This window comes from Quercus lobata, chromosome 9 (genome assembly GCF_001633185.2).
Source record: "Quercus lobata isolate SW786 chromosome 9, ValleyOak3.0 Primary Assembly, whole genome shotgun sequence".
In the NCBI taxonomy this organism is placed as follows: Eukaryota; Viridiplantae; Streptophyta; class Magnoliopsida; order Fagales; family Fagaceae; genus Quercus; species Quercus lobata.
The window spans coordinates 46,486,374-46,505,492 of NC_044912.1; the positions used below are offsets into that span (position 1 = coordinate 46,486,374).

General features: G+C 34.3%; 1 pseudogene across 1 annotated transcript; it reads left to right on the forward strand.

Annotated features, from left to right (window-relative positions):
- Positions 1-627: 627 nt before the first annotated feature.
- LOC115959375 lies at positions 628-7,603 on the forward strand (annotated as a pseudogene). The gene is made up of 7 exons (XR_004084859.1): positions 628-850; positions 1,080-1,147; positions 1,608-1,669; positions 1,769-1,919; positions 2,362-2,538; positions 6,689-6,901; positions 7,519-7,603. The product of XR_004084859.1 is annotated as an uncharacterized LOC115959375 (transcript).
- Positions 7,604-19,119: the final 11,516 nt, after the last annotated feature.

Below are 19,119 nucleotides of genomic sequence, written 5' to 3' on the forward strand. Positions count from 1 at the left end.
TTACAAAAAGAGAACTATTGAAATTTTACTTTTAGTTTTAATATAAAACTATATTTTGTTTGCAATGAGATGTTGACTCTAATTTCATTGATGACTTACAGAAGTCCCTTCTTTATACTTGTCATTAATAAGTTATTTATGAAATGTTTTCTATATTGATATTTAGCCATTTTCAAGTTTTATAAAGGTAATTCCCATTATTAACAAGAATGCAGCCATGAAATGCAACAACAACATAAGCTATAGGACAAAATGTAAATACGGTACTTTAGGTGTTGTTTCTTAAATTTCCTTCTTAAGGTTCAGTCATATGATCACTTAACTAAAAACTACACTTTCATTTCATAAGAAAAAATCCACATGGCTGAATTTTAAGAGAGAAACATAAAAAACAATACTTAAATAAATACTGTACCTAAGTCTTGCCCTAAGCTATGATCCCAATTAGTTTGATTACTTGATGGACAAAAGGCCAAAACCGAGCCCAATATTGGTCATTCAATTGTGATTCAATTTTAATATTACACGTGTCCCACCCAAATTCAGCCGCCCAAGCTAAGTCCCCAAACTCAATACCGGATTTTGGCGCGAAAATTAGAAAACGCATCCCAATTCAGTATCCCCAAATTAGGGTTTAATCCTCTTCCTCAACAATGTCCAATTCCTCTGATCAGCTCGAGGAAATCAAAACCCTAATTTCCTCTGGCTCAAAGTGCCTCGCTTACTCAACCCTCTTACACTTCCAAGAACACTCCAGTGACGACCCTACTTCAATTCAAGCCCTAGCTGGAATTTCTCAGACTCTTCTATCTTTAATCGTTGCCGATATCTCAGACGACGATGAAGAAATGTAAGTTTCAAATCAAAATGCCAAACACATATTTTATCAAAATGATATGTTTGGATGCTGGGAAATGTGTAGGAAAAGAAATTTGGAATACAATTATGAACTGAAATAGATAATTTAAAAAAAAAAATATAGTTTTTTTTTTTTTTTTTTTCCCTCTTTACATCTAAGTAGCGTTTAAATGGAGGGTGATTGAATATATGTATAAATATTGGTTTTGAATTGATGACAGTGCTGCACTGGCTTTGAAGTGTTTGGGTTTCATGATTTATCATCCGTCCCTTGTTGCCATAATTGCAGGTATGTTAAGCTAGTGGTACACCATGGTTTAGTATAACATTTTAGTAATGGGGTGTTGGTAAATTTTGAAAGGATGTTTGGATTTTACACCTTGAAGTTTGGGGATTTTACCTGAGTGTTTGGATTTTACTACTTAAAGTTTATGGGTGTTTGGATATTACATCCTGAAGTTTCAGAATTTGGGGTATAAAATCCAAACACCCTCAAACTTTAGGAATAAAATCCAAATTCTGAAGCTTTAGGGTAAAATCCAAAAACCTCCAAACTTCAGGGCTAAAATCCAAATTATAAAACTTCAGAGTATAAAATCCAAACATTTCCAAACTTTAGGGGTGTAATTTGTAAATTACCCTATCAAAACAGTGGCTTAAACCACGGTCCTAGTTGACCGATATTGTTTAGTTGTCTTTTAATTGGAAATGAGTACTTAATCAACATTTTCTCTATGTTGGTTTTGTAGTGGATGATGCCAATTTGGTTATAGAGTCTTTAGTTAGGTTCATTACGACAACAAAAATGAAGGTAAATGTCACATTGTCAAATAATGATAGTTTTCAAGGGTTGCTGTGCTCTTTTTATTTATTTATTTGTCGATTTGACTTGTTTGCCTCTTAATTGCAGTCAGTTTGTAACTTAGGAGTGTGGTGCATATCCATCCAACAGTTTAATGCACCATTTCTAGATTCCCACCACAACTCTCTGTTGCAGGCGGTTGTCCATGCACTTGACAACCCAATTGGTTCTTTTATCAACAACTTTTGAGCCTATTCAGGTATAAGTAATTCTTCCAAGCTTTATATTTTATGCTCCTCAACCACTTCTAGTGATACTTCTTAAGTGGAAGTCTATGCATATAAACTGACTAAGTCAGTCACTAATAGATTTCAATATCATTTTTTCTGTAAAGTGTTTAATGTGCATAACTTGTCCTGGAGAAAGAAAGAGAGAATTGGCAGTGAAGTGGTTTTATTTGCTCGATTGTGGATTTTTTTTTTTCAAACTTGGATGGAACATTATGTTACACAAGCAAATTGTGTCAAACTTTTGTCCTCAACTAATGATTCCAGTGTCAAATTTTACATTATTGCGTAATCAAGTTGGTTATTTATATTTTATGTATCACTGCTGAACTTAGCATCTTATGTTAAACAAGAATCAATAAATGAGTATGGTCAACTTGTCTCTCCTACTAACCCTTCTTGGTAATATAATAGGCCTTGATAAAGTTAGCATCTAATTTAAGCAAGAGAATGAGAGACTCATCACATTTATGGGCTCCTCCAATATATAGAAGACTTCTCAGCTTTGACAAGAAGGAGAAGGATATGTCAGAAAGGTGTCTATCAAAGATTAAGCCTATAATATTACCTCCTCCACTAGTTCTCTCCAAGGTACAAATGTGCTTATGTTCTTTATATTTTTCAAGTGCAACTATCAAGGTGCATTCATAGTTGAGATATACATTTTAAACATGGAAAGCTTAAACATGCTAATATGATATAGCTAGCTAAATCTGTTTCCACCATCATTTTTTCCACTAAATTTTTGTTAAAAGGTTTGAGAATTTAGATGGATTTAATGTGTTTGCATGTGAAGTATTTCAAATAAAACATCTTACTAGCTGATGCTAACATTGCAGAATCTGAAAAAATATTACTAATTTTTGCCCATTTTATATCTTATTGGTGCTTGTCAGAATCTGAGGTGTAACTTTTTGTTTTAGGAAAATTTGTGAGCCTAAACAGCTAGCAGTTTCTTTACTGTGACTGTGAATCTGGTTTCAAAAGTGAAACATCACAGGGAATTTCCTTTTGTAATACAAACTAGAGTGGTGGCTACATTTACAATGTAAAATAGATGATTTTGATATTCTAAGAGATGAAGTAGAAAATTTTTATTTTGGTGGGTGAAGCCAAACTGCTGTGAAGGTTTAGCACAAAATGCCAGTAAAATTCAAATTACATCCTTAGTTCAAACCAATAGTAAGATGTTGTGTCACAGACTGTTTGGATCTATTGATTTATTTGACTGTTATCTAAATCAGCTTCAATAGTTAACATGAATAAATATTTATCATAAAATTCCCAATTGTGTGTTCAGAAGCTAAAAATCAAGACCAGTCAACTCTACCAGTGGTTCATTCAATATCCCTGTAGCTATCATTTCTACCATTTCTTCTTTACCATGACTATGTATCTGGTTTCAAAAGTGAAACATCACAGGAAATTTCCTTTTCAAATACAAATTGTAGTGGTAACTACATTTACAATGTAGGATATATGATTTTGACATTTTGAGAGATTGAAATAGCACTCTTTTCTTTTCCCTTTGTGTGTGTGTGTGTGTGTGGAGGGTGAAGACAAAATGTTGGAAAGGTTTAGGCCAAACAGAATTCCATTAACTGTCAAAATAAATCTTAAACAAATATTTAAACTTATCCAAAAAAAAAAAGAAAGAAACCTTCAAACCATCAGTAAGAGGTTGGGTCACAGTCATTTAAATCCAGCTTCCATAATTCATATGAACTAGTCGCTAACCCATGCGATGCACGGAAAAGTTTTTAGTAACTATAAGATTTTAGCAAATCAAATGCCTTAAAATTTGAGAATCTTAAAAGAACTTACATTAACACTCATCAATTTGTTAACAAAGCCAATGCTAAATAGATCTACCAATTTCATTCTCATATCCTCTGTCATTTGCAAGGTGAAAGGACTCTTTTGATTACGGTTTGCATCCTTCTATCCTTCAAAAGCTTTAAGAAGTTCCATGTGGTTACTGCATAAGAATGTGTATAAGGTTATACATAATTTTGTCATTATAATCAACATACTAAAGCTTATATCCAGTCCAAAAATGTGTAACCAATGTTACATATTATAACAAAAACTCAAAGAGACAACAAAAACAGTCGTAGGTATATAAGAGAGAGAATTAGATCAAACATGTATTTCTATTTTTGCTTACTTTGAGATTGAATTTCAAGACTGAAACTTAAAATCCAGAATTCCAACAACAAAAGCACAGAAAAACCTCTCTATCCTTCAGTCTACCATGCTTCCAATTAGCTAGTCTTCTTTTCCACTCTCCCAACCACAAAATCCAATGCTAACTTTGCATTCAGAGGAACTTATACTAATAATAATAATAATAAAGCAAAAAACAAAAATGAAACTATTCATCCTTTTCATCTAATATGTAACTTGATAGATGGTCTTAGGCACTTTTTGCACATAGATTCTTTAAATTGTATATCAAATTAGAAGAAAGAAATTACATGTAAATATATATATATATATATATATATATATATTTTAGCAATCATCATTGTGGGAGCAAGATTTCTAAATATGTGTATATATATATATATATATATAATTTGCTCATGCGAGTTCTAGCTTTAAAACATTCAAGTTAAGTCTGTAAAAATCAAACTCCAGAAGATACAACAATGCAATTGTTTATAGTTAAAGCATACATATAATCAACATGATCATTAAAACAGAGTAAAATTCAACCAACCTTCATGACTCTTTTAAAATTTTATTTGGATTGTGTGTCTCAACAGCATACCAATGCAATTATTAATTACTTAAAATTCAAAAAAAAAATTATTTATACATGATAAGTTACAATTCAAATTGAGTTTCATGAGTTCTTTAAATGTAAACAAAACACTACAATATTTAGAAATTAGATGTACATAGAAAAATAGTTAACCCTATACTAAAAAAAAATAAAAAATTTAGTACAGAGTCAAACGAATACCATACCTTTAACCTTGATTCGAATGAAGGAAAAGACTGAAGAGAAAGGCAATAAAAAAGCAGAAATTTATCAGGAATATTAAATCTAAATAAAAGTGAATGGAAGAGCAAAAATTAAGAATGAAACCTGCTTTAAAACAGCAAATGAATGTACAAAGAATTAAATCTGTTGCTGTTTGGTATTCATTGAAATTTGTTGTTTTAAATCTGTTGCAGAGAAGGAACAACACAAATGTACGAAGAATTATAAACTGAACAACCGTGAATTGGTTTGGTGCACAGAAAATATATATAATATTAAAAAAAAAAAAAAAGAATAAACATTATTGCAAAAACTATTTATAAGATAATGGTTATAGAGTCCTAATTAAATTTGTTTATAGTTACAGATTTCTAAACAAATTTGACAAATTTGATTAAAAAAGACATGAACTTGTACAGAAGATGTAGAAGGTTTGAAAAAAAAAAAAAAATAGGGGACTGAAGAAGGCTGATGTTTTAGGTGCCCAAATAATTATTCAATCAAACAAATGATTAAGCTAAGCTAAATCAGATGTGCTAAAAAACTTAGATAGCAAAATAAAGTAAAACTTGAAGGTAAAGCAAAACCTGTAGGATTGTTGTCAGATTTTGAAGGTTGGGAGGCTCTTTAATACATCTCCACTTTCTTACAAAACCTGTAGAATTTGAATTTCTATGAGTGTTTCCCTGACTTCAACAAAAAAGAATAGAGAGAAAAAGGGGTTAGGAATTGAAATCCCTAATTTGGCAAAAAAAACTTAATTAAAGACGAAATCCTTAAATTGACAAAAAATACCTAATTAAAGACAATAGGAAAAGAGTTTATTCTTAGATTAATTGAGAGATACCAAGAGAGAATGCTCTGATATGGAGGCTAGGTCGGAGATTGAAAATGTTGGCTCCCATGGTCGTGCCCTTGCAAGCTTTCTATGAAATAGCTTGGATCTACGTTTGAGAGAGTGTATAGGTTTTGCGTTTGGTGACTAATGTCGAAAGGAGGGGTGATGGGTTTAGTTTTGTCGAGAGGAGAGGTTCTACCTTGCGTGTTTTGGTTTCAGAGGGTTTTGGTTTCAGAATTATATCGGGAAAGAGTATTTGGTTTGTGAAAGGAGAGTATATATATTTAATAAAAAAGAAATAAATCAGATTTAAAAATTAAAAATTTATGGCTTTTTTTTTTTTGGTTTTGGTTTTATTTTTTTTTGTTTTATTATTATTTTTTTAATATTGTGCTGACGTGGAAAATTGTGGGAACTTCAAAAGTTTCGGTTTTATATATATATAGATAAGTGTTTTCATAAAATTCACATTGGGTGTCTAGAAGCTCAAAATCAAGACCAGTCAACTGTACTGGTGGTTCATTCCATATCCCTGCATCATGGAGTAGAAAAATTTTCAATTTGAAATTCCAAAACTTCTCGACTTCTATCACGAATGAGTGCCTCATTAGATTTGTAAAGTATTATAGGTAGTTAAACTTAACAGTTTTATATTGCAATTTAGTCAATGATAAAGACTAGGACACAAAAGTTTCAAATACCAATGATCCTCTCTCTCTCTCATGTGCATTAATGTGTGCCTATCTCACATTATCAGGCCTAAATGTCTAAGGTAGAACCATGAGAAAGGTTCCTTCTGTCTAACATTGATTCTGGTATCAAGGTTAAGGTTCGCCTAAAATCATTCCAATATTGTATCTATCTTGTTGTGTATTCTAAGATCCCTAAATGCACTTTTTTCTATCTTTAAACAGGTTCTTGTCAAAGATATGAAGCAAATTTTGCTCACTACGATGAAGGAGCTGCTAAACCAGGGTATGAAGGTCCAAGCCATTCATGCATGGGGATGGTTTATTCGCTTACTAGGATCTTATGCTATGAAGAACAGGAAATTAACAAATGAAATGCTGAAAATTCCTGAAAATGCATTTTCAGATCTCAACCCACAAGTTCAGATTGCTTCACAGGTATTTTTAATACAGTTGGACTTTTTGGAAACCCGGTCACTATCACCAATCACTGATAATATTATCCAAGAAAATAATTCTTTATTTGTTGAATTTATTACCAATAAAATAGCACCTCAAAAATAGAAGGTGCTTTCATCCATTTCCTTTGTTCAATGATAGCATAGAAGTGGTCATCTTTTGAAGGATACAAATTTATTATGGGGCATAAAGAATTTGCGGTAATCCAAATCAAGAGACTAAATGGTCCTTGCTTAAGTCAGAAAAGGGTGTCTAGTTATCAACTTTTTGAGTTGTTGTGGTCCTTGCATGTAAGCTCATAGGACTGGGTCTACCCAAGTTTTTATGGCAATCTATGCAAACAGAAAAAGCTAAATCACTGCCTAGTTACCTGTTCAATTATCTCCTATGGTAATTTCTGCATTTAAATATACCAGTACTCCATTACAACACTTAGAATGTCATTCTTCCATCAATTATAGTAACCTTTGGGATTAAAATATTTCAGAAGTCCTACGTTATAATGCTTTAAATGTCATTCTTTTGTATGATTTTTTACCATAATTTGCACTTTGCTTGGGAAGGTCTTATTGATTCTCTAATTCATCCTCCAATAGTAGCTTGTGAGACAAATGCATCCAAGGAGGAGAAGGGTGTACAACATTTGCAAAAATCTAGAGAGACCAGTGATAAAATCCAAGCAAATGGGTTTTTAAAAAGCATAAGGCTTGTAATGACTCCTCTGACAGGAATCATATCAAGTAAATGTGATATATCCGTCCACTCATCATGCTTGAACACATGATGTTATCTGCTGCATAAACTTGATACTTCTGTCAATGATCCATCAGTGATAAAGCTAGTGTTGGAGCCTATATCTGAAGCAATTTTTCACATTGGTCCTGAAAGTAAAAGTGTGAGCTCATGGAATCTGTGCCTAGATCTGCTTGATGATTTTATTTTAGCAAAATGTAAAGATGTTAAATATGTCACAAGTAACTATGCAAGCCATCATTTATCAGCTACTAAATTCTTATGGAAGCAATATTCTGTTAAATGGTTGCCATGGGATATTTGTCAGTTGGACTTCCATTTAAACATAATTTTTATTCTCATCAGTCAAGCATCAATTGCAACTGTCAACCATGAATAAAAAAGTTTCGCATGTGATGCTGCTTTAAGGTTATTTTTATCTGTTCTGAAAGGAGTTCAATTGGAGTTGGAAAAGCGATCAACCAATTATAATGATATTATGTTGTGTTTGGGCACAGTATTAAGGTTCATAAAGAAGATATGTGAAGATGTAAGTTCAGAAGGCGGCGATAGTAGTGATTTGCATCATACTTGTCTCCAGTTTATAGACGCTGTCACTAAGGAGTTACAACCTGCTACATTGGAATCCCCTCTGTACAAGGTTATATTGGACCTCAAGTACATTGACAAGCTTCAATCAGTTAATAACATTAGACATGCAAAATTTATGGATATCTGCTCTATTGTTCACATAAATATGGTTTCACCAGTGGTTTATTTACTTGTAGCCTATCTGTGTGTGGTCTTTCAGTCAATTTTCTTCGACATCCAGAATGTGAACCACCACAACATAAATGAGGGACTTTGCGCTGAGGTCGAGAGCCTCCGCCTCAATGCTCTCATCATCAGTAGCCACCTTGGGCTCAGCACTGCTGACTACTGTGTTCACCACTGCCCCTGTCACGTCATCGTAGTTAAACTGATCCCAGAGGTAGTTTAATCGATCCCAGATGACGAGGAGAAAAATAAGGATAAGATCTGCGTTATTTAACTTCTCTATGGAAAATACTGCTTCTATGTTTTCGGTGTCAGTACACCTGTTAATCATAGCAAACCAATGCCAATGCCGAGAGAGATTTTGAAAATAAGCGGAAAAATGTATCCAAGTGGCATGGGTTATGCAATTTTGGGTTCAACAATCTACTGCATTGGCGGACGCTTCCTCCCTAATGAGCCATCTTTGGATGTTTATATATTTGATACAAAGAAAAATAATGAGAAATCCTTAACAAAGCTTGGACCTTGCCTCAATGCCCCGAAGTACTATCCTAACGTAGTGGTTATCCAAGGTAAAGTTTATGTTTTTCCAAATAGTTTTGCAAAGGATGTAAGCTCTCCTAGATTTGAGGTTTTCGATCCTCTTGAAGGAACATGGACTGCTCTCCCTGAGCCTGATTGGGATTCTTGTTCTCCAAACACAGAGAAATGGATTCCATATCCTCACAAGTTCAGAGTAATTTCACATTTGATTGAAGACTCTAAACTCATACTGTCAACACCTGAAGGTATACATATTTTTGATGTTACCAAGCCTCATGCCGGACGGAAACACGTTCATAGATATCGTGGCGCTTCACACAATGACATCCCTCGTGATTCAGTTTTAGCTGACAATGACAATATTTGTTTCACGATAGACTACTTCGACACAAAGTTCACAGCTTATAATCTCTCTAAGGATGATGCCTTCGCCAACCCACTCTGCGTATTAAACTCTTACAGGGACAAATTGGTAGGCCCTGTTTATGATTATTATGAAAAAAATGTGTGGAAAATCCTATTTAGCTTCTCTTAGAGATGATGGTGAAAACAGCCGAATCTGTCATGTGAGATCCAGCAGCAAACAATATGATTGTAATGAATATATTGTGATTAAGGTATATGCCTTTGAAAAAGGGTACGGGAAGAAGGAGGAGGAGGAGCATAAGCATCGCCAGGGACAAAATGTTTTACAACTAACCAACGTGCATTCCTCCATGTTTGTGGTGCCAGATGGGGATCGTTGCGGAGAACTCATAGCTTGTCTCCCATTGTAATTACAAATTGATTAGTATTTCATAATTCAATTCAATCTGTTTTGCTATATATAATTTGTTGAGAGGTAGAGCAATTATTTATTTTCCATAGAAAACTAAATTTGTTCTTCTTCGTAGGTTTTAATTCCGCTAAAAATATTGTTTTTTAAGTTATAAAACGGTTCATTACATTAAAAAGTGTTTCTTTCTCTTGGTAATATCCCTTGGTTTGTTCAATTGACGGTTAAACCATTATGCAGAACTTAGTTATGCACTTATTATTTTCTTAGTCCATTTTGCTTATTGTCCCCTACATTTGTGCGGAAAGAGAATATATAAAAAGGGAATTCTCAAGGACATGAGAGCTTTTGTGGGATGTCTAGAGAAAATGAGCTTCATGTCATACAATTTGGATCCACTAGATAAACTTTATTTTATTTTCTGACAAGAGAAGTGTTTACTATCTTATCTTCTCAATATATATATATATATATATATTGAGAGTTATAGAAATGGTAGTTTTTGTTATTTATATATGAAGAATGTTTGCATATTACTAAATTGCAATGCAACTCCCCTGGTCCCTTTCTTTTTTAGCTGCATTTTTTTTTTTTGAGTTTATGATGCGAATCTATTAGATTTTTTCAATTCTTGTAATTGGTGATTGGCCAACAATTTTAGCATCACACTGTCAAACCTTATATGATATCCCGTTTGAATTATATTTGTTCAATTTTGATCATTTTTCCAAACTTGAGGGTATTTACGCGCTTGCCTTCAAACTTTGACATTATGATCGATTGATGGTAGAAGTTTGAAACCTTGGTGTCTTTCTTAAAAGGACATTCTACATGGTGGAAGACAATCTTTACATGGCCTTGAGGGTATCTAGAAATGGCCTGTATAATATCACTAGATGAAAGATTTTGTATGTCAAATTTGAATCGATTTCAATGGATACCTAGTGACTACCCAAACAAGAAGTAATAAGTAGAAATAGGATTGGAAGTTGGAACACGTGACATTTTGTACGTACCCAGAACAAAGGCGCCATCAGGCTATGCTAGCTACATCCCTTTTAATTGGTCTCGGTGGTCATTGGATAACATATCAATCTTATTGTGTGGTTTGCACTTTTTTACTGCTTTTTATATTGCTTTATATGCTTTAGTTGTTCACATGAATACGAGAATATCCATATAAAATTGGTTAATCACTTATTTGATATTAATAGTAGTTTAGCTTAGAAGTGATTAAGCTGTAAATGTGATATTTGGTTGCGTAATTCCTTGGGGTGTAATATTTCTCAAAAACTATATTAAAACTTAGTAGGTAACAAACACGATCGGAATAGTGCGTCATATCAGAACATATTAATTCTGTTACTAATATGTCAAAAACGCATCAATCTATTAAAAGTTTAGAAAATTTAGAGCTTGCTATTGATGCAATCCAAGTAACTGATTTTGTGAGGAATTTCAATTTTCTAGCAATGCATTGAACTAAAAAGTCATCTACACCTATAATTGAAGAATGCAGATCTTTCAGTCAAAATTTACATGAAAAACTCATATTTTACATGATTTGAAGTTCAAAATAACTCAAATCAATTTTTTTTTTCTTAAATAACCACTTAATCAATTAAAAAGTGACTTTATGCTCACAAGCAAACATAAATCAACTTTCCTGTAAAATTCTAGAAACCTCTCACTAAATAGAACCTCTGATCTTATTGATTGAGAAAATTGGAGTACAAAAGAATGAATGATAATACATAACTATACCTATATATACAATCTGCAAAGGAAAGGAAGTAACTAACTCCGGAAATAAAGGAAAACAGTTACAATCAGTCCTAACTTCTTGTCCACGTGTACATTGATAAAAAACTGGTAACTACTTCTATCCACGTGGCATAGCTTCTTCAATGATATGGATGAAATACTCATGGTAAGGGATGTTGGGTGCACTGCACAATGTTCCAGCCCACACTTAGTCTTAGCTCATTAAATGAGCTTGTAGAAAAATTGGCAAGAAGTCAACCAAGCAAATTGAACTTGCTGGAGGAGCTTGTCCGAAAGAGAAAAAATTGGGTTCATCTTTTCCTCTATAATTATGTACAAAAGTCCATCAACATTTATGAAGGGATGTACAAAAGTCAAGCCACATAAATGACTATGTGATGTTAAACTTGTGCCATACACGTTGGAAGGAAGAAAGAAAAGAAAAGAAAGAAGTAAAAGGCATGGTAATTCGGGTATGGCAGAGCTGAGGAAAAAGGAAAGAAACAAGCAAGGCCATTCGGCCAATGAGAGCTAAAGAAAGAGATTTTGGTTGAAGCAAAGTCAAAGTAAGTGGCTTGCACTTATTGTGGCTTGATGTGAAGAGTGTGAAAGGAAGAAAAGAAGGAAAAGATGAAGAAATAAATAGAGAGGCCATTCGGCCAGTGCAGAGGTGAAGAAAAGAAGTGAAAGTCCCAAAGTGTGAGGACTAGTGCAGTCTTGAAGAGCTGCGTGAGTGAGAGCAAGCAAGAGAGAAGAGAAAAATAGAGAGAGTAAGAGAAAATACACAGTGAGGAAGAGAGCAGTGAGTGAAAAGAAAAAGTGAGTTTTTTTTACTCAAGTTGTATCTCTAAGTGTTGTAATCTCTATTTTATATAGTGAAATTATTCGGAGTTTGTCCCGTGGTTTTTCCCTTCAAGGAGAAAGGGTTTCCACGTAAATCTTTGTGTTTTTTGTGTGGTTGTGCTTCCGCTGTGCTTGCTAAAATTTATTCACAGTAATATAGAATTTTTCCCAACAAGTGGTATCAGAGCGTAGGTTCGACTGGGAGCAATGGCCGGAGAAAAAGGAAAGACGTCAGGAATTGAGAAGTTTGACGGCACAGACTTTGGCTATTGGAAGATGCAGATCGAAGATTATTTGTATGGGAAGAAATTACATCTTCCTCTTTCGGGAAGGAAACCAGATAGTATGGAAGAAGAAGAATGGAGTCTTCTTGATAGACAAGTGCTAGGAGTTATACGATTAACTCTAACAAGATCAGTTGCACATAATGTTATGAAGGAAAAGACCACAGTGGATCTTATGAAGGCTTTGTCTAGCATGTATGAAAAACCTTCAGCTAACAATAAGGTGCATCTGATGAAGAAGTTATTTAATCTGAAGATGGTGGATGGTACACCTGTGGCTCAGCATCTGAATGAGTTTAACACCATCACAAATCAATTGTCCTCTGTGGAGATTGATTTTGACGATGAGATCCGTGCATTAATTGTTTTGGCTTCTTTGCCAAACAGTTGGGAGGCCATGAGAATGGCAGTGAGCAATTCTGCAGGAAAAAGCAAACTCAAATATGATGATATTCGAGATTTGATTCTAAGTGAGGAGGTTCGCAGAAGAGATGCTGGTACAAACAATGCACAAGATCAAGCTCTTGTTATGGAGAACAGGGGCAGAAATAGAAGCAGAGGGCTTGATGATCGGGCCAAATCTAATGACAAGTCACAGTCAAAAGGTAGATCTCAGTTTAAAGAGATGAGAGAATGTTTCCATTGTGGGAAAAAGGGTCACATAAAAAGAAATTGTTGGCATTGGAATAAAGAACAAACTGAAGAGAAAGATGAAAAGAATGATGATGAGAAGAATACTACAGCAGTTGTGTTTCATGAGGATGTTTTGATGCTCTCTCTTGAAGAGCAAAAATGTAAGCATGTTGCTAAAAATGATGTTGAGTGGGTTGTTGATTTAGCAGCTTCCCACCATGTTATCCCCACAAAAAGGTTATTCACCACATACAAAGCAGGCGACTTTGGTGTTGTGAAGATGGGTAACTCTAGTTATTCAAAAATTGTGGGAATTGGTGATGTGTGCATCAAGACAAATGTTGGTTGCACGTTTATATTGAAGGATGTGCGGCATGTTCCAAATTTAAGGATGAATGTGTTGTCTACTTTGGCTTTGGATCGAGCAGGTTATAGTAACCATCTTGGCAATGGAAGATGGAAACTTTCTAAAGGATTATTGGTTATTGCAAGAGGATGTGCTTGTTGTGGCATGTACAGAACTCATGTGAGGGCTTGTAAGAAAAAGTCCAATGCAGCCAAAGTTTTTGAGAAAACTCAACAGTTGAGAGTTGATAGTAATGGTGTTGCAGCCAAGAGAGTAAAATTCTCTCTACCTGAAAGTGACTTAAATGAGAAAGTGATATTTGATGAAAAATATCATGATGCTAGGAAGAATGATGAAGTGAAAGATTGTGAAGGTCTTGAGCAGGGGGAGCCAAGAAATTGGATTAAGGGTATCCAAAGTGAAATAAATTCTTTGAGAATGAAAGGAATTAATTTTGATGAAATTTTCTCAGTGTTAGTGAAGATAACGAAGAAGGTTGAGTCTGGTGTTGACTTAGCCGGAATGAATTCTAACTGAAGAGTTGGATTGAAGATCTCCTTCGTAGTGGGCTGGAGGGGGAGATTGTTGGGTGCACTGCACAATGTTCCAGCCCACACTTAGTCTTAGCTCATTAAATGAGCTTGTAGAAAAATTGGCAAGAAGTCAACCAAGCAAATTGAACTTGCTGGAGGAGCTTGTCCGAAAGAGAAAAAATTGGGTTCATCTTTTCCTCTATAATTATGTACAAAAGTCCATCAACATTTATGAAGGGATGTACAAAAGTCAAGCCACATAAATGACTATGTGATGTTAAACTTGTGCCATACACGTTGGAAGGAAGAAAGAAAAGAAAAGAAAGAAGTAAAAGGCATGGTAATTCGGGTATGGCAGAGCTGAGGAAAAAGGAAAGAAACAAGCAAGGCCATTCGGCCAATGAGAGCTAAAGAAAGAGATTTTGGTTGAAGCAAAGTCAAAGTAAGTGGCTTGCACTTATTGTGGCTTGATGTGAAGAGTGTGAAAGGAAGAAAAGAAGGAAAAGATGAAGAAATAAATAGAGAGGCCATTCGGCCAGTGCAGAGGTGAAGAAAAGAAGTGAAAGTCCCAAAGTGTGAGGACTAGTGCAGTCTTGAAGAGCTGCGTGAGTGAGAGCAAGCAAGAGAGAAGAGAAAAATAGAGAGAGTAAGAGAAAATACACAGTGAGGAAGAGAGCAGTGAGTGAAAAGAAAAAGTGAGTTTTTTTTTACTCAAATTGTATCTCTAAGTGTTGTCATCTCTATTTTATATAGTGAAATTATTCGGAGTTTGTCCCGTGGTTTTTCCCTTCAAGGAGAAAGGGTTTCCACGTAAATCTTTGTGTTTTTTGTGTGGTTGTGCTTCCGCTGTGCTTGCTAAAATTTATTCACAGTAATATAGAATTTTTCCCAACAAGGGACTGCTTCTATCATGTCAAGCAACTCTGCACTAGCCTAGTTATCCTGTGTCTTAGCTGCTTGATCAGTGCTTATCCCTTCAGTCTTGTAATCATGCTTAGTTTGATTCCTGAGTGCATTTCTTCTTGCTTTCAACATTTCCCATAAAAAAGAGAGACTATTTTAAAGAGAGAGAGAGAGAGAAAAAAAAAAGGAAATATAGAAAGAACATATATTGATAGACCTTTGCAAAAGAAAATGTCAAAATATTCCTCTTTGTTCTTTCATAGTCCACACATTCCAACGGGTTTTGTTTTGCGAAAATCCCATTTGACTCTCCATATTCTATACATAATAGGAAATGTTATGTGAAATAATGAACAGCTTTGGTTAAGGATCATGAGTAGGGCCGGAGCTACCCTTTGATGTGTCAGTTTTAAAAAACACATACAAGTAATTAAAAAAATGTTTCTCAAAAAAAAATTTAAAAATTTATGCAATATATATATATATTTACAAGATAGAAATTTTACTCTAGTATAATTTATGCAATATATATATATATATATATATATATATAAACTATCTCTCGCTTGGGTTACATGGTCAGTCATTATAATTCTGCCTTATTTCTTCGTCGCACTGACAAAAGCACTATTTTACTTCTCTTATATGTGGATGATACGATCATAACTGGTGATGACCTCAGTGACATTCAAAAACTCAAGGATTTTCTTAGTTAGCAGTTTGAGATGAAAGATCTTGAACATCTTAACTACTTCTTGGGTCTTGAAATCACTCATTCTACTGATGGACTTTATATTACTCAAGCCAATTATGCTTCTGAACTCTTGTCTCGAGCTAAACTCACTGATAGCAAGACTGTTGACACTCCAGTTGAATTTAATGCGCATCTGACTCCCTCAGGAAGGAAACCATTGGCTAATCCCTCTCTTTACAGACACATGGTTGGCAGCCTAGTTTATCTCACTGTCACTCGTTCAGACATTTCTTATGCTGTTTACTAGGTGAGCCAGTATCTGTCTACTCCACGATCGACTCACTATGCTGTTGTTTTGTGCATTCTTCGATACCTAAAGGGCACTCTATTTCATGATATTTTCTACTTTGCTCAGTCTCTTCTTATTCTCTGTGTATTTTCTGATGTTGATTGGGCAGGAGATCCCATTGTTCGCAGGTCCACCACTGGTTATTGCTTTCTTCTTGGTTCTTCTCTTATTTCTTAGCAAAGCAAGAAACAAACTCATGTGATCCATTCTAGTACTGAAGCAGAATATTGTGCCCTTACTGATATCACATCTGAACTCCTTTGGCTACGATTGTTTCTCAAAGACTTAGGTGTGTCTACATCCTCTGCTACTCCTCTTTATTGTGACAACCAGAGTGCCATTCATATTGTTTATAATGATGTCTTCCATGAACGGACTAAATACATAGAGATTGATTGTTATTTATCCATTATCATCTTGTCCATGGTGCTCTCAAACTGATTTCAGTCTCCTCTAAAAATCAACTTGCAGATATCTTTACCAAGTCACATTCTAAAGAATGCCTTCATACTTTGGTTGACGACCTCAAGTTGGTCTCACATCCACCTTGAGTTTGAGAGGCTATTAATGTGTATTATGTTATGGGCTTTAGGCCCAATTAGTTTACTTGTATAACACACTTGTACTTGTACTACACTTTACTTGTACCCCACACACGTGTCTCTTATATCAAGGCACTCATGTATATTCTTTGATCATGAAATAATACAATTCATTCAGTATTTCTAACATGTGCGGTACAAGAAAAATGTAGTACAAGTACAAGTGTTCTATACAAGTAAACTAGTTGGGTCTAAAAACCATAACACAATACACGTTAACATTTATGTAACCAAGCCTCATACCAGATGTAAACACGTTCATAGATATCGTGGTGCTTCACGCGATGATATCCCTCGTGATTCAGTTGTAGCTGACAATGACAATATGTGTTTCACGATAGACTACTTCAACACTAGTTCACAGCTTATAATCTCTCTAAGGATGATGCCTCGCCAACCCACTCTGCGTATTAAAATCTTACAGGGACAAATTGGTAGGCACTGTTTTTGATTAGTATGAAAAAAATGTGTGGAAAATCCTGTTTAGCTCCTCTTAGAGATGATGGTGAAAACAGCCAAATCTGTCATGTGAGATCCTGCAGCAAACGATATGATTGTAATGAATATATTGTGACTAAGGTATATTGCCTTTGAAAAAGGGTACAGGAAGAAGAAGAAGGAGCATAAGCATCATCAGGGACAAGATGTTTTACAACTAACGAACGTGCATTCCTCCATGTTTGTGGTGCCAGATGGTGCTCGTTGCAGAGGACTCATAGCTTGTCTCCCAATGTAATTACAAAAAAAAAAATTGATGAATAATAAATGAGTGGAGAGGGGTGACTTGAGTTGACGTCTTCCACCACATTGGGCCCGGGCTTGCGGGAGCAGGGATCCGAATGAGCCATTACAAATTGATTAGTATTTCATAATTCAATGAATTCAATCTGTTTTGTTATATATAATTTTTTGAGAGGTTGAGCCATTATTTATTTTCCATAGAAGACTAAATTTGTTCTTCTTCATCGGTTTTAATTTGGATAAACAATATTGTTTTTTAAGTAAAATGGTTCATTATATTAAAATGTGTATCTTTCCCTTCGTAATATCCCTTGATTCGTTCAATTGACAGTTTAACCATTATGCAGAACTTAGTTATGCACTTATTATTTTCTTAGACCATTTTGCTTACTGTCTCCTACATTTGTGCGTAGAGAGAAAATATATAAAGGGAATTCTCAAGGACATGAGAGCTATTATGGGATGTCTAGAGAAAATGAGCTTCATGTCATACAATTTGGATCCACTAGATAAACTTTATTTTATTTTCTGACAAGAGAAGTATTTACTATCTTATCTTCTCAATATATATATATATATATATATATATATATATATTGAGACTTGAGAGTTATAGAAATGGTAGTTTTTGTTATTTATATATGAAGAATGTTTGCATATTACTAAATTGCAATATGCAACTCCCCTGGTCCCTTCCTTTTTAGCTGCATTTTTTTTTTTTTTTTTTTTTTTTTTTGAGTTTATGATGTGAATCTATTAGATTTTTGCAATTCTTGTAATTGGTGATTGGCCAACAATTTTAGCATCACACTGTCAAACCTTATATGATATCCCATTTGAATTATATTTGTTCAATTTTGATATTTTTTCAAACTCGAGGGTATTAACACGCTTGCCTTCAAACTTTGACATTATGATCGATTAATGGTAGAAGTTTGAAACCTTGGTGTCTTTCTTAAAAGGACATTCTACATGGTGGAAGACAATCTTTACATGGCCATGAGGGTATCTAGAAATGGCCTGTATAGTATCACTAAGCCTTCATTTGGATAGTGCTGAAATGGGTCTGCGTTTCACATTTTATTTTATTTTTTTGTTGAGAATAGCGTTTCATGTTTTCAGATGTGGCTACAATGCTTTTTCAACAAAATTATGCTTTTTTAGTGGGTTCCGTGCACTGTTCATGGGACCCGCAAGTATTTTATTAAAAAAACTTTAAAACTGGATTTCACAGTACTATTCACATATTTAAAAATTATTTTGCTACAGTATTTTCAGTTTTCAGCAAAATAAATGATATCTAAACACACTCTAAATGAAAGATTTTATGTCAAATTTGAATCGATTTCAATGGATACCTAGTGACTACCCAAACAAGAAGTGATAAGTAGAAATAGGATTGGTAGTTGGAACACGTGACATTTTGCACGTACCCAGAACAAAGGCGCCATCAGGCTATGCTACATCCCTTTTAATTGGTCTCGGTGGTCATTGTATAACATATAAATCTTATTGTGTTGTTTGCACTCTTTTACTGCTTTTTATATTGCTTTAGTTGTTAACATGAATATCCATATAAAATTGGTTAATCACTTATTTGATATTAATAGTAGTTTAGCTTAGAAGTGATTGTGCCGTAAAATTTGATATCTGGTTGCGTAATTTCTTGGGGTGTAAT